This window comes from Hesperophylax consimilis, chromosome 9 (assembly GCF_061612785.1).
Source record: "Hesperophylax consimilis isolate HC1 chromosome 9, BYU_Hcon_1.0, whole genome shotgun sequence".
Taxonomy (NCBI): Eukaryota; Metazoa; Arthropoda; class Insecta; order Trichoptera; family Limnephilidae; genus Hesperophylax; species Hesperophylax consimilis.
Genome location: NC_142844.1, coordinates 8,332,780 through 8,347,909, shown reverse-complemented (window position 1 = coordinate 8,347,909; position 15,130 = coordinate 8,332,780). Strand labels below are relative to the sequence as shown.

Sequence of the window (15,130 nt, the reverse complement as noted above, 5' to 3'; positions counted from 1 at the left end):
AATTGAGGGCGTTTGTCGATCTTTCACGCATTCTTCGTTATTTCTAGAGTAAAATAAAATAACAACCCTTTTTTGTAAAATGGTACCACACCAGTGAACAGCAACACTAGCGCCGCGCGGGCAGCAGCGGCCAGCGATATAAATCAATGAGTGACGTTTAGTCCGGCGGCGCTCAGCACTAGCGAGTAGCGAGCAGAGGAGCAGAGCTAGCGTTAGCAGTGCCATCTGCCGCCAGTGCCGCGCAGTCAGTGCCGCGAGGTGGTTGTGTGAGAGTCGCTTATACCAGTACGTATCTTCTGTCAACTGCTATTATACGCTATCGGCTATACGCTGTAAAGCTTCCTAGTTAGCCCGTGCAACCCTAGTTTACCACTATAACCCTTTCATAACTATAACCGAACGACCTATGAATGAAAACTTGTGTGTCCTCGAGTGATGTTTCAACCGTGAGCTGTGACTTTTGTGCCAGAGTTTGGAATTAGCAGCAACCCCCAGGAATCGAACCCGACCGTAGCGAGGTAAGCCCACCTTTACCTGTTCACCACTCGTATTGTTTTGTATCGGAAGGAATGTTGTAAATGAACAATGCGGCGTTTCAATTATTGTTTATTAAGGTGACGTGAAATGAGCAACTCCGGGTGATAAAATACTATCTGTTAGTTGTATCGATTATTCGCTGTGTATAGCCGATTCACAGGTGTTTTCGTTACGCCTATCTGGGAATTTAAATAAAACAACCGGGAACGAAGCCTCCTTGAAGATAGTGTACTGGAGTTGATTTCGTGTTTTTGTTAAATCGATTCTTTTCCGTTTCCGGGCTTTAATATTGTATTTGCTATTGATTTAATGTGTGGTGCCGAATTATATCGGAAGGCTTCGGATAACTCGCGGCAGTACTTAAAGTGTTTTGTAATTGCGGCATTCCGAGGCGAAATAGGAAGGAAAGTGCCTGTTTTTCTTTTTATTGCATTCAATTTTAATAACAGACAACGTCGGGCCAAGTTACCTTCTCTGAATATTGTTCTATTATATAAACAGTAAATGTGATACGGTTCATTGTGGGGTTTGTTAGTGTCGTGGAACAATCCTCGGGTCCATAGACGAGTGGTGTATTATCTGGAGGCTGGAGAGAGATGTTAAACGCTTTGGGGGCATTGTTAGTTGTTAGGTCGGACTTCTCGTGAGCAACCACTAACAATACATCTGAAAGATGTCTCGAATGCTGAATGCGGTACTAGGAATACGTTACAACCTGTAATAATTCAATGGAAACAAACTAATAACGAATTATTTTTAAATGGGCAGACGTTTTATTTCAGCGTAAGCTGCAGCAGTGATAATCCACAAAAGCGGAAGTAATTAACGAATTAAAGATAATATTGTAATTATTGCATATAAAATATTTTTAATTGAAATTATCGTTGAACTTTTCGATAATTTTTCGCACAACCTTGTCAAGAAATGAGAGCTACCAAACATTTTCCTCGTTTTTTCATAACTTATAAAGGCAACATTAAAGAACCTCGCTCGTTGAATACGAAATGGTAATTTGATGTTGATATTATTTGATAGTTACCTTAAGCAAGATTGCCGTAGCTAATCAAAAGTGAGAATTTTCTCACACATTATTCCGAGGCAGTTTTCGTGTTTACCGCGCATCTCTGTCTTCCGCTATGCGCAGCGCGGAGGTCAAACCATGCAGACAAGTACCTACTTATTAGGACTATTCAAAATATTGTATTCTTGCCTATAGATTTATTATCATCAAACATACTAATTTCGGTTGTCTGTGCGTGGTCGTTTATCCGTGAAATCTGATTCAATGTACTAAAATTTGCTTTAAATTTAACTGTCATTTCTAAAATTGAAACTGATTTTATTATGCAGTAGGTACCTACCTACTTCATAGTAAAATGTTTGACCACAAAATTATTTGAATTGTCTTTTTTAAAATTGGAATTATAATATCCCCTGATTTTTCACGGGTTTGCGCTTGTCATCAAAAGTACTAATTTAGATTGTCTATGATGTGCGTTATAGGTACATGCTTGAAATTATTCACTTCAATTTTTCAACTCAAATTTGCTTTGAATTTTAAGGTTGATTTTCAAAATTGGAACTGTTGTTAATAATTCAAACAGCGATAAAGTACCCACCTATAATATTTAGTTTTTTACACAAATTAGTCTAATTGCCATTTAAAAATTGAAATTATAATATTTCGTAATTTTTCAAGGGACCACACTTTTCCGTTTGGAAGAAATTCTTATTAACAACGATAGTTACAAATAACTTGACCATATTAGAAAATCTCTTACTATCACAACAGTAAGCGGAAAATGTTTCTTGTGTTGTGATGGAGGACTTAGCCAGCCGAGGTATTGTAACTTGGGGGGACCCAAACGTGATGTCAACTCAGCCACCGACCGGTTATTTGCTAATGTAATATCCCATGATTTTTCACGGGTCTGCGCTAGTTATTTCAATAGCTTTACTTCTAACTGTAGCAGAGGCGGATTTGCAGTCTTGGCCGCCCTAGGCTCCAGACCATGTAGCCGCCCCTTTCGCAGTACCCATCATATTGACCAGGAGTATCCAAACTTTTCAGTAAGTTCCTTGGGTCAAAACCGTTTTAATTTTCCTGCCATTATCATTCATGGTTCATGGGGTGAGATTTGTCCAGGTCTTGGCGGGTGGTAGGTACTTGGGAAGTAATTTCTTGTTATCATCTGTGACTTTTTTGTCACGATTGGCCGCCCCTAATATCTGGCCGCCCTAAGCCCGGGCCTACATAGGCCTAAGGGCAAATCCGCCTCTGAACTGTAGTTTGCTTCTTTATGCACTTAGCTTCTAAAATATTCTATAGATGATTTTAGAAACGCGCAGGATTTGGGTCAAACCTACATAAACTATTCAAATAAGTAATTAGTACCTACCTACTTATTAAGATTTTTTGTTGTTTATAAGTATATAATTTGATCATCGACAACCATAGGTAGATGCTTAGTTTGTATTGTCAGTGGCATATCGACAATTTCCCGTCCCAGCTTGTAAAATAATAATCCAATTTAATTTTCCCTTTTTTAAAATATTACAATGCACGCTTTGATAAATAAAACGTACAACTGTAATTAAATTAGTTTGATAAACTATGGAAGAATGAAGGAAAAAAAACACTTCTATTTTCTCCATTTAATTTTCATTAGGTATAAGGGTATAGGAGGCATAAGTAGGTACCTACTTTTTACACGAAATTTTTGATATATATAGTTACGTACCTACAACTACCTACCGGTAAAGATTTGATTCCAGCTGCAATTAAATCTACTCAAGGTCGCTTACCACTGTCGCAATATTTTTAATATTTATTAACATCATCAAAATCAAAATACTGGGTACGTAATAATTTCAGCTAACTGCATCTCTACTCAACACAAGAAAATGCGTGCACACTTTAAGAGCTGTTCACGAGCCTCACCCGTGACAATTTTTCCACCTTAACAGCCGCGCATTTCAAAGGTGGCACTCTATGGTTTGCTGGCGTTTTTCGGTGTTATTATAATGCTAAGTATACATACGCAAGTCGAACTGAACCTCAAATAATGAGAAATGAACGAAGCAACTGCAAATGGCGCAAAACGCCGCTTGCAGTTGATTCGTTCCTTTCCCGTAATTCGTGGCTCAGTTTGCGGTTTAAGTTCGCAAATTTTTACGTACCGTAAGACTTACAGAAAATATCTATTATAGTTACAGGCATAATTGTTTTTTTTATTTTTATATTTCTGTCATGCTAAGCATAAAGGGTACAAGTCAAAATCAACAACTTTTCAGAAAAGCGATTTCTAATTTATAAACTGTGATTAATTTTATTGGCTGAATAAGTAACAAATGCCCATTTTTCATTGAAATACTTTTTTTAATTTTTTTTGTTTTGGTGATTTGATAAAAAATTAAAAAATCTAAAATTATTTTTTTTACCTACACTCTTTATACCTAGCATGATAGATTTATAAGGCGATCTTATGTGTTTTGACGACAGTAATAAAAATATAAACTATGTTTGTTTGTAATAATCAACCTACTAACTGGCGCACTGGTACACGAATTGCCTGTGTTTGTGTAGCCTAAACGTTCATCTATACGATCCGATAAGGCGGATCACAAAAAGAGTTTCTGATTTTAACATAATCTGTGCCAAACTCGATCACGAATGAGGCTCGTGAACGACTGACAAAAAGGTGGAGTAATTGTAATGCGTGGCTGTTAAAGTGTTAAATAGGGATGGTCGATAGTTTTATATATTACGTAAACAGTATAATGATTTCATTAAATTGATAATAATTCGAACAAAATTTCTAGTCAAGTACCGATCATAAAATATGCGCTCATAAGCTCATAGGAATACGTGGCTTCTCGTAGCACCGGTGGAGTTACGAGCATAACTATAAAACTTTATGGACTCACCTGTAATTACATGAAGTGGAGTATATAACTAAGTGAAGCCCTACGCCCGCCCCCCGGATCCTTTCCCCACTCCTCGTGTCCGGGAAGGGAACGTGATGCCACTAAAACTTCACTCCAATTCCTGTCGACAATAATTCTTAATGAACGAGACCACTCAATTACACCATTCGGTCCCTTTTCCGGAGCTTACCTGGGACCTGGGACTGGTTCTGGGAGTGCGGAGGAACCAACCTCTCCGCGTATTATGTGGTGGGGAACCTACTTCCCCCTCTATTCTGTACTCTATGCTCGTATAGCGAGGAGCAGGACCTGTACTGGGGTACTTAGTACTTCCCAAGCCTCCCACTGGAGATTCAGAGGATTCTAGATTAGTGTGGTGCGGGTGTTTTTGCGGAACTTTGCCACTTTGGGGTGTCCCGAGCAGCAGGCTCCCTGTCCCCTGTCCTGTCCCGAGAGTGTTGGCTCTCGTGAAACTTTATGGACGTTTTCAGGGCCGGTGGCTACATTTTCAAATATGTATGTCAGTTTTATCAAACTTCAGATAGATATGTTTGGGAAATCAAGAGTGTTCTAAAAGTTTTATAATACATTTTTTCTCTCGTTGGTCACTTCACAAATGGCCGAAGGCAAAGGGAATTGGCATTCAAAGTGATAATTTTATAACGCTGAGATTCTAGAAGAAAATAGCGTAACTCGGCTTTACACACCGAAAATCGCCCGATATGAGAATTGAAAACAATACTTATGAAAATAGTTTGTTAGTCTGTACGTTTTGCGAAGGTAACCCGAAAAAGGTTTAAAAAAAGAAGACGATTAGTGGTCATCAGTCTTCTTTATTTATTTTAGTGTGCTCCTAGTCAAATGCAGTCCTCCCCTCGCAACACCGCTAACCGTTGCATACTTAAAGCCACCTACCCTAGCCCGAGTAGAATATGACCTTAATGAGGAGCGGAGTGTGGTCTGCCCTCTACGTATAGATTTAATAGACCTCTCTCACCTCTGCAGGTACGCTTAAGGGGAGATATCGGGGGGACCTAACTCTAACTAATAACTACCCCCTACCCTCTACCTTACAGGTAGCTTACAGACAGGGGTACGATATGTACCGTAGTACGTGCGAACCGGGAAATACGTACCTTATTTCTGGCTGATTGTTCGTTACTCGTTACGTAATGTTATTAAATTGACGCGCGAGGGAATATTTCTGAGTTTCAGCGTTTTGGGTTTAGTGGGAAGTAAGCATTATACAATATACATTGTAGTTGTTCTGCCTGACTTCATTCCGAATTTCTTAGTGAAAGAAGGCATTGTTAGCATACAGACTGTTATAATGTATAATACAGTACTGGGAAAATTAAGTTAAGAATATATTTGAAGCTACATTGATTAATTCGTGCAAAATTTAAACTAGTAGTTCTGTGAACAGTTAGTAGACCTCGCGCCCAAAAAACTATGTTTCAAATTTTATCTTCTCTATTATACTAACATAAAGTCGCTATCCGCGTCTGTCTACTTGTGCGCTTAGTTCTTCTAAACTACTTAACGGATTTTAATACACTATCATTTAGAGAATTTCTGCAGGAAGGTTTATATATATTTAATACATGCACATTATATTTATAGAAAGTAGAGAAAAGTCGGGCAACGCTAGGTAGACGTAAGATAGTATTTAATAAATCGGAACCGAAATTTCCAATCGAATCAGGTAATTGAATACCTACATATTTAATTAGAAACCACATATTTCATATAGCATTTTTATTTATTTCAAATAAGAGATTATGCAATTTATCCAAAGAAACGTCACTATCTGAATGCAATTCTTTTTTTTAAAAATCTTCAGGCAGGTAGGTACCACAATATTGAAAAAAACCGAATTAGAAAATCCAAATAAACACGACGATATCACATATGAATAAATAATCTTTACTGAACCATTAAAACATCTGCAATCTTGAAACGGAAACGAATGTGTAAACACATTTACATACAGACGAGATGCAAAACGGTAGAGTTAAAACAGGACTTCGCGACGCTCTTCCGTCAAACATTTCTTTAAAAACTACAGTCTCGTGTCTTATATTAATTTTTGTGTACGCATTGTTTATCTAACTCTCCTAACCCACTTTTTAATTTTGCTAAATATAATAATAAATAAAACAAACAAACGTTATTGTCACCTCACTTTTTGTCGTTTCATATAAAAATAGTTAGTAAAAAATCTTTTTTTTTTTTTTAAATTTGTTCGTAACTTTTGGTTGCAAAAAGGTGCACATTTTATTTCTTCTGTGGTTAACTTCTACAATTGAATACAAAGCGTGGTGTTTTCTCTTTCTAATACCGTTTTGGTCTTATATCTCACCATGACAGTAAGGGTATAATAACCACTTCTATGAGACCAAATAAGTTGTTTCTAAAAGCGAACAAATTAGCTTGAAGGGTTAAAGAAATTGTCACTGACCTCTAATGCTTCAGTATCCCCTTTCTAATAAAGAAAGCAATAAAAACAAAGAAAGATTTTTTTAATTTAAGCCAAAACTTCAAGGAAAAAAAAAAACAATACTAATTTCAGATGAATTTTATGCTTCACTTTAATTTAATGTATCAATTTCTCAAGTTGCACACGGAGAAAGTGTTGAACCGAAATTAACAAATGAATAGTTTTCACAATTTCACGTCAAAGCAATTCTTACCTATGCCAGAAGAACTGTAAAGCAATGTGACAGTTTTTCAATTTAAAATGCGGCCCTAAAAAGGGTTGCCTAACGCCAGAAAAGCCACCTTATTTTTTAATGAAATAAATATAATTGATGCTGTACCAATCTGATATTCGGCCGTTTTGATGTAATTCATTTTGAAGCGTTAGCGAATTTCCTCACCTGCAAGCTGCCTGCTAGCACTGAGCCAATTATCCAGGTACATCTGATTAGCCCAGTCGACTGGTTAATTAATTCCTGCCTCAGTAATTGGCAGTTGGAAGCCCCAAACTTGAACTAAACTCGTCAACCAACCAACTATTGCTCAAAGGCCAAAGACCACTTAAAAGCTTTTCATAAATGGATGACAATTAAAGGGAGAAAAGTTGTCATAATTCGTAATTAATTCTATTATTTGTTCAAAGCATGCGATTTGTTTTTGCAAATTGCTACTGTTATTTTAGCTTTTCATTTTCATTAAATATTACTTAATTTCGTATTTTGTTTTCCATGAAAAGGCTGCATTGTAAAGTCTGGTCAAGAGCCATTGAATTTTAAATGCCATCTTGTTGGTCTTCATGCGGCCGAGATATCTCTGTATCTTCTGCTCATTATGGCACATGGCACACGGAAAAACTTACGGATATGAAATACTGTTAATTTATTAAAAATTTGGTCAAATTATTCATTTTCCTGTTGAAAATGAGATAGCAGGTCTATAACAAATGAATTGAAAGAGTTTCTAACAAAGTATCAGTCAAAAAAAAAGTTTTATGAGGACGGCGGAACACGAGTTCACACAACACAGATATTGTCACATTCCGTTATGATATTTATTAGGAAAAGAACACGTGTTCTCTATATATTCTGAATGACTAATATTTTATCAGGAAGTTTGCATGCTGTCACTTTTTAACAGGATCATTTTGTTCATTTTATTCTAAATAAATTATGTTTCCCTGGTTTCTACCATAGTGTACAAACACATTTTTATAATGTTATGTACTACACACTTTGTATGACTTACCTATAATAATGTATCCACAAGCCGTCATAACCTATTTTCCTCCTTATAATTCAGTCATCTTCAAGACCCGCTAAAATAAATCCCTTCCTACGGCGGCCAGCTCCTACCTTAACCCTCCTCACAACGCTGCCCAACCGGGTGGCGATATAGTTCCCGTTCCTTCATATTGTACCTGTACAGACAGGGGCGCTCTTGTGAGGTGTCACATAAAAAAGGCTTGACTCAATAAATAAATTAAACAAGTTCACAAAATGTATCGTTTCTTCGAGTAGCTTCATTTTTTTATGTGATGCAGGTAACAAAATTAATAATATAAATGCACTCGGGAGCAGCGCTATAAACAGTAGTCCCAGAAGGAGGTTGAACGTTACGCCATCGTTCTGGTATCTTGTCTTTTTAGGACGATCGTCGACGACGTAGGTACAAGCTCTTTCTGGGACTACTTTACAAAGAGGAACATGCACTTATCATTTCTGCAGAGAGTGCGAAACTTTATTAAAGTCGGTTTCAAGATGTTACATTATTGTCTTTTACTATTGTCTTTTTTTGGAGGCTTTTATTATTTTATCTCCATGTAGCCCAAGGCAATATTTTCTTGGTGAGAATTTTTTATATGTGTCTATTGAATTTAGAATGAATAATAATAATAAAATTCTATTACGCAATGTTGCAAAGTCGTACGTACATTTGTGTGCATACAGTTGCATAAAAACTAATAATTGTTTGGGCATCTTCGTATAGAAATCTCCTAATCATCAGTGTTATTTGGGGATTATTTTGAGACCATCGAGTGTGAAAAACGCCTTCAGTTAGTAAATAATTTGGATAGGTGCTTGCTTCAAGCTACATTTACATTTTGAATGGTGGTTTTTCACTGAGGCGACAGTGACAATATCTTCCACTCGGAAATACCAAACAAATCGCACCTTACGTAGCTACACATTTCAAAATTTTATGGTACATTTGCGTGCAAATGATTCCTTACACTACATGATTGCCTTAACTTCATTATTCCACTTTGGCAAAAGTGCTGGAAAGTGATTAACACAATAATTAAATGAATCAATAAAGAAAAATTACCCAAGCATGAAAATATGTACCTGTTTTTTCAAAAATAGTATTGTAACAATAACTCTGTATAATATACTTAGTTTACTGTACCTACAGTAAAGTCTTGAACTTACTTTAACCAATGATTCCTGAGATTTAGAGGCAAAAATGAAAATTAAATTTTGGTCTGTAGTGACATTTTTTTCAACTAAAAACATAGAAAATCAATAGTTATTCGACAGCTAGGTTCGATGTGAGGGGTTGGGTAGTTACTCGGCCGAGTTGCCAGTGAAGAAATGCAGAATTTTATTTTTGAATAATTTTTATTTTTTGAAGTCACATGAGACTAAAATTTAATTTACAATTTTTACTCCAAATAATGTCAGGTATCACTGCTTAAAGTAAGTCAAGCACGGCCCTTAACACCCTGTATAAATATGTCTTTCGGTTTGCCTCCACCAACCTTCAGTTACATACAGCTTTTCCCGGTAGTGGGCCATGGGAGAGGTATTAGGGAGGGGAATGGCAAAGAAAATAAGTGGCCGATGCTAGCGCCGCTCGATGGATCAGAGAACTAACAAATTGAATAAGGAATTCCGAGTTTTCTATATAGGTCGGCCTTTCCTCTTAGCCTCTCGGCAAAGCTCTTAGCTTTCATGTAGAATTTGCCTAAGAAAGTTGAACGCTTTTTCTCATGTATTGAATAAGACGTTTCTTTGCCTTTTTAATGTGAGCTCGTTAATGTCAATGTTAGCGACCGCACGATCAAATATCTAATCGAAAAGTCGTTTGACATTGGAAGAAATAATGTCAGGTTGACTTTAGCGTGGGATTTGTCAATATATTAAAAAACGTAATTTTTGAAAACTTTTATTCATGTTTTTTTATTTTTTGAAGTGAAACTTCTTTACGCGCGTCATGCAATTTCGAGGACCGGAGTAAAACCGACTCATGACCGAAACGAAAATGCGGGTACCCCCACCACCGATTAAAGTTCATTTGATCTAGTCAAAGTTTTGAAGTAACATATAAATGTTTCTTAGCTCATCCCGACAACTGGCGTTGGTGGTGTAATGGTCAGCATAGTTGCCTTCCAAGCAGTTGATCCGAGTTCGATTCTCGGCCATCGCACATTATTTTTTTGTTTTTAACGCCTTTTTCATTCAATATCTTATTTTTTAGTAGGTCAGAACATTTTTTAAAAGAAAATAATATTGCAAAATAATAAAAACACTTATCTCACTGTGATAAAACATTACTCCGCTAGAGCGCGCTTTGCGTTATTGTGTTGGATTAAAATTATTATCTAATCCGTATATTATGATAATTGTATTACATTTATTTAATTAATTTATTTATTTTGATAATATGTAATAATTTACAGAAAAAAAAATTAAAACTATCTCCCTCTGATAAAATATCCGTTCGCTAGAGCGCACTACGCGATCTTGTGTGGGATTCTATTTCTGTACATTGTACATTATTTTTAAAAATATATTATATTTTGGGTGTGATGTAGGTAACATTATAAAACATAACAAGCTCTCATATTTTCAGAACCTACATAATATAATCAATTTATGCGGCTTTGCTTACAGTTGGTGCTCAGCGTGGTTGGCTTTCAATCAGTTAAGCGAGGTTCGATTCTCGGCTGTGGCATTTTTGAAGTGAAACCTTGTTGAGGTGGGGGAGCCGCTCACGAACGTTCTCTCTCTTCTCTTCTTTCCTCTCTCTCAGACACCAGCGAACTGCGCCACGCCAAGCATCAGCTGAAACTAGAAGTTTCACTTCTGTCTTGCGTAGGCTTGACACACCCACTTTTTTTTTAGATCAAACGACCTCCTTTGTTGAGAGGTACGGTTCTCAACTAGTAATCTCGACGGCGTGCGCAAGTAAATTTTATTTGGTTAATTTGTGTCATTTCACAATTTACTAATTTAAAATATATAGTACATACTACTCAGTATCGCCCTGGTGTAACATTGCCATTAAGTATTGAAACGTAGCCTGTTGGCCGTTTCCTTCTCCTCGCCACTACCTCCAGCCTCACAACATACCACAATTGGGGATTCCATAGTCTCACTGGCTCCAGACGGTTGGGAGCAGTTGGGACTCTTGTGCGGTTTCACATAAAAAAATACGAAATCTTCTCTAATGTTCACGCTTCAGTAGTAATGATTTAATGGAATAATGACATTTCTGATTTCTCACGTCTGCAACCAAATTGCGAGCTAAACGGTGTCCGTCATACTAAAAATAATCTAACGCTTTTTTTTATCCGTCATCATTAGCGATTTTTACGATTGGAAACATTGGGGCAGAGGTAATAAATAAATTGGACTTTTGTGTCTAATCCGAGGTGGAAATCCACTCCAGCGTTTTTCTCAATGTCTTCACCAAATTAATATTAGAAGGTCTCGACCTTTGATATGGAATATACTAGACTAACCCTGCTTGATAACAATTAAGTCTGCTCGTCTAATCATTTTCAGTTCAATTTCAGTTCCGGAAAATCGAGTGCTTTATTTTTATATATATTTTTAAAATATAGCTATCCGCCTCACTAGATGATGCTCGTTCCGATGGGGGAAAATAGCATCATCTGTAAATTAACAATCCTTTGTGAATATTTACAAAAAATGAGGGAGTATTTAAAAAAAAGTTTATTAATTTTGACATATAAAGTTTTCTGAACCAAGGGAATATGAAAAATAAGTATTGTTCAAATCATCCTTTTAACTTTAAACCTTTCTTCGTGGAATCCTTGTATTTTTTTTACAACTCAAACCGATTTTATACTTAATTCACTAGACGGTATTAAAAAATCAAAGTTTATCCTAGTGAAGTGTTATAATGTAAAGGAGAATATTTCATTGATAATATTAGCGCAGACCCCTGAAAAATCACGGGATATTATAATTGTAGGGTTGATAGCTAAAAAGCGAGGACCGTTGAAAAATCACAGAATCTGACTTTAACTTGTCTAGGTTAACCCTTAGAAATTTAAACAAAAGAAATACACATCTTAATATGTATATACAAATTCAGCCTGTGTATGTTTGTGCTCGCAAAACTCGAAAAGCAGTTGATGGACATCGCTGAAAATATCATAGTTTGTTCTTATTAGTGCCGAGAGTTTTTAGAGAGTGGTTTGAATGGTAGTAGAAGTCGGGGACGCACGAGGAATACTTAATTCAAAATATCTGCACCGGAATGAGACAGGGAGTCGATGTAATATATTTTTTTAATAGTAACATTGTGGTGTACAGTAATGATTGATGGAAGAAGTCGAAAACGCCCGAGAAAGACATTATCAATAGCGATGCTTTTCGGGGTCCACTAGTTTCAAATATAGAATTAAAATAATTTTCTGGTTAGCAAATATTATATTATAGGTAGGTAATTTATCGCCTGTCTGACAAATGACAGTCTGAAACGAAGCTTAAATTCATGAGTTCATTGAACTAGAGTTCTGATCATAGACTCTCAACCGCAATCAGTATTTTTAATAATTAAAGTTTTGATGGTTGTATTGCAGTCGTTGTTGTATTAAATCCATCTATCCACGTCGTCCTGCACAAAAATCTTTTACGCCTCGTATTTTAGTAGTCCGTATTTGCACACATCTCCCTGCTATACTGCCTCTAATGGTGCACCTATTCTCCAAACATAAACAACACGACTGAAACTTTGCTACCATAAACACCATCAGTTGATAGCGTGATAGCGTCCTCATTCCCAACGGACATATTATGATAATGGCAACAAAAAACGGTTACATCATAAGACGCAACAACGACGAGCGCGTTCGAAATTCAAACTGCCAGTTGAGAAGACGAGGAAAACGAAAGTCGTTAGGATTCCGTTAGTCCGAGCGCGTACTAGCGACCAGCGTCGGCGGCCGTTCACTCGAACTCGAGTCGAGGCTCACTCCACTACGTCTGTAGATCTGTAGTTTGTAGATACTCCACTGGTACTCTGTAGTGATGCAATTTCCAGTTCGACGATACGATTCCAAGCTCCAAATGCCGATTGTTTAAGTGGGCTTATGTTGTTATGGATTTCACGACAAACACAGTTCAGGGCATGCAACTTTAAGCGTAGGTTTGATTGATACGGATTATGTGACGCGTGTCATAGTGAATTAGAAGTATCTACCTACGCTATCGTTACTCAATACACGCACGTGTTTATTGTTATAAATTTCAGTTCAAATAATTGTTTTAGTCATTTCAGGCCGTTTGCAGAAAGAAAAATAAATATGTTTTCTCAGCACGTAGAAACGTAGATACATTTAGAGTTCAGCGCTTTTTGAGATAGCTATTATTAGACAGTATATTGGTAGACCGACGTATTAATGTGACCCCTTTAGAAATATTTTATCGCCATCTGATACCATCTATTAATAATAGGAAATATCGATTCCCATCGTCGTTTCTAGCGTCTCATCTTTATTACTTCTAGTTAGCCAGAGCCGGTTAATCGATAAAACGCGGAGAAACTAAAAGGTCTTAATATGTGGGAATTTATATGTGGGACTTTATATGTATGTACTATCTACGACTCATTATATTCTCTTTGCGTTGAGAGCAGATCTTGGGATTTGCAGTAACTAGTAACTACTATCTAGGAAAAATATCTAAAATCGATTATTTAGCAGGTTGAATAGGATAAGACAAATGAATATCAAGTAACACTGATTTAAGGAAAACCCACTTACTTGGGCATTTTACAGGCAGGGTGTGATGAATTAGCAGGCGTAAAAGCAGTGTTTTGAAATTTTTGAGAAATAGTTAAAAATATAGTAGCGATTTTTCTATGAAATTTTGTAAAGTGCAATCTTTCATATTTGAATGGTTTCCAGTCCCACCAAAGTTAAATCCGGCACTGTGCTGGCTTCTACCTCCACTGCGATTAATTCTTCATCTCGCCCGACTACAATGCTGGGAATCTACATAACCTTTATAGCTACAACTAAACACTTAAACACCGGACAATGCTTCTACCAAAGCCGGATTTTGGTCTTATTATCATTGAAGTCTTAGTAATCTCTCTTGATTTTTCGTGCGATAGTGTTTTGGTATTTATCTAGACTTGGGATTTGTATTTTACTGCGATCTGATTTTAAAATGGTACTTAGTGGGCGTGGTGTTATTAATATTTGACTATTTGTTACAATTATAAATGCAGTGTCAGGGCTCAGTTTGCTTCCCTGGGGAACGCCGTGGAATATAATGAATTTCTGTCGTTTGTAGATGGTAGATAATATTAACACTCCAATATTTTAAACTATTGTAGGCAGGTGCATTATTTATGCTACTACGATCTTCTCCGTGGCAGAGCTGTACGCTGGTCGTCCTATTCGAAAAAAAAAACTGTCTCTGCGCAGTTGGAACTCTTGTGCGGTATCGCCTAAAAAATTCAATGTTAATTCCACTTTTACATCGTGCAGTAATTATCTATTATTTCTCAATGAGGATTTCCTGTGCATAATGATTAAATAATTTCACTTTTTTTCTACGTCATGTGTATTTTGGAATATGATGAAAGTAATGAAAGTCAACCACCTCCAGTAGGAAATTGTTTGTATTCTTATACATAACTTGTAGTCTGTTTTAATTGTCAATTCTTATGTCACAAACGTATATCATCTGGATTTAGGATAAACCTGAAATTTTATTTCTCATATTATTTTTAATTGGAACAGATACGCTTAAATCATATTAGACAAGTGATAAAGTTCCTTCCTAAATGATTATATTAATTATTAATTCTAGGTTAAGTCACGTGGAGTTTTCGAAATAAGATGTAGACAAAAATTTTCCTCTTAATGCCTTCGTTCAAACGTGGAGTGTGGAAACTTTCATCAATAAGTATCAACATCCTGCTTTAA

The 15,130-nt window shown here is 36.4% G+C and overlaps 1 protein-coding gene across 6 annotated transcripts in view; it reads left to right on the top strand.

Annotated features, from left to right (window-relative positions):
- The first annotated feature begins 246 nt into the window (after nt 1-246).
- The window catches only part of tutl (immunoglobulin superfamily member turtle), a 407,712-nt gene continuing 392,828 nt past the window's right edge, over nt 247-15,130 (top strand). For all 6 annotated transcript variants that reach the window (XM_089635590.1, XM_089635586.1, XM_089635588.1 and 3 more), the window contains exon 1: nt 247-518. The gene's annotated coding sequence lies outside the window, so the exon portion shown is untranslated. The remainder of the gene's footprint in view (nt 519-15,130) is intronic.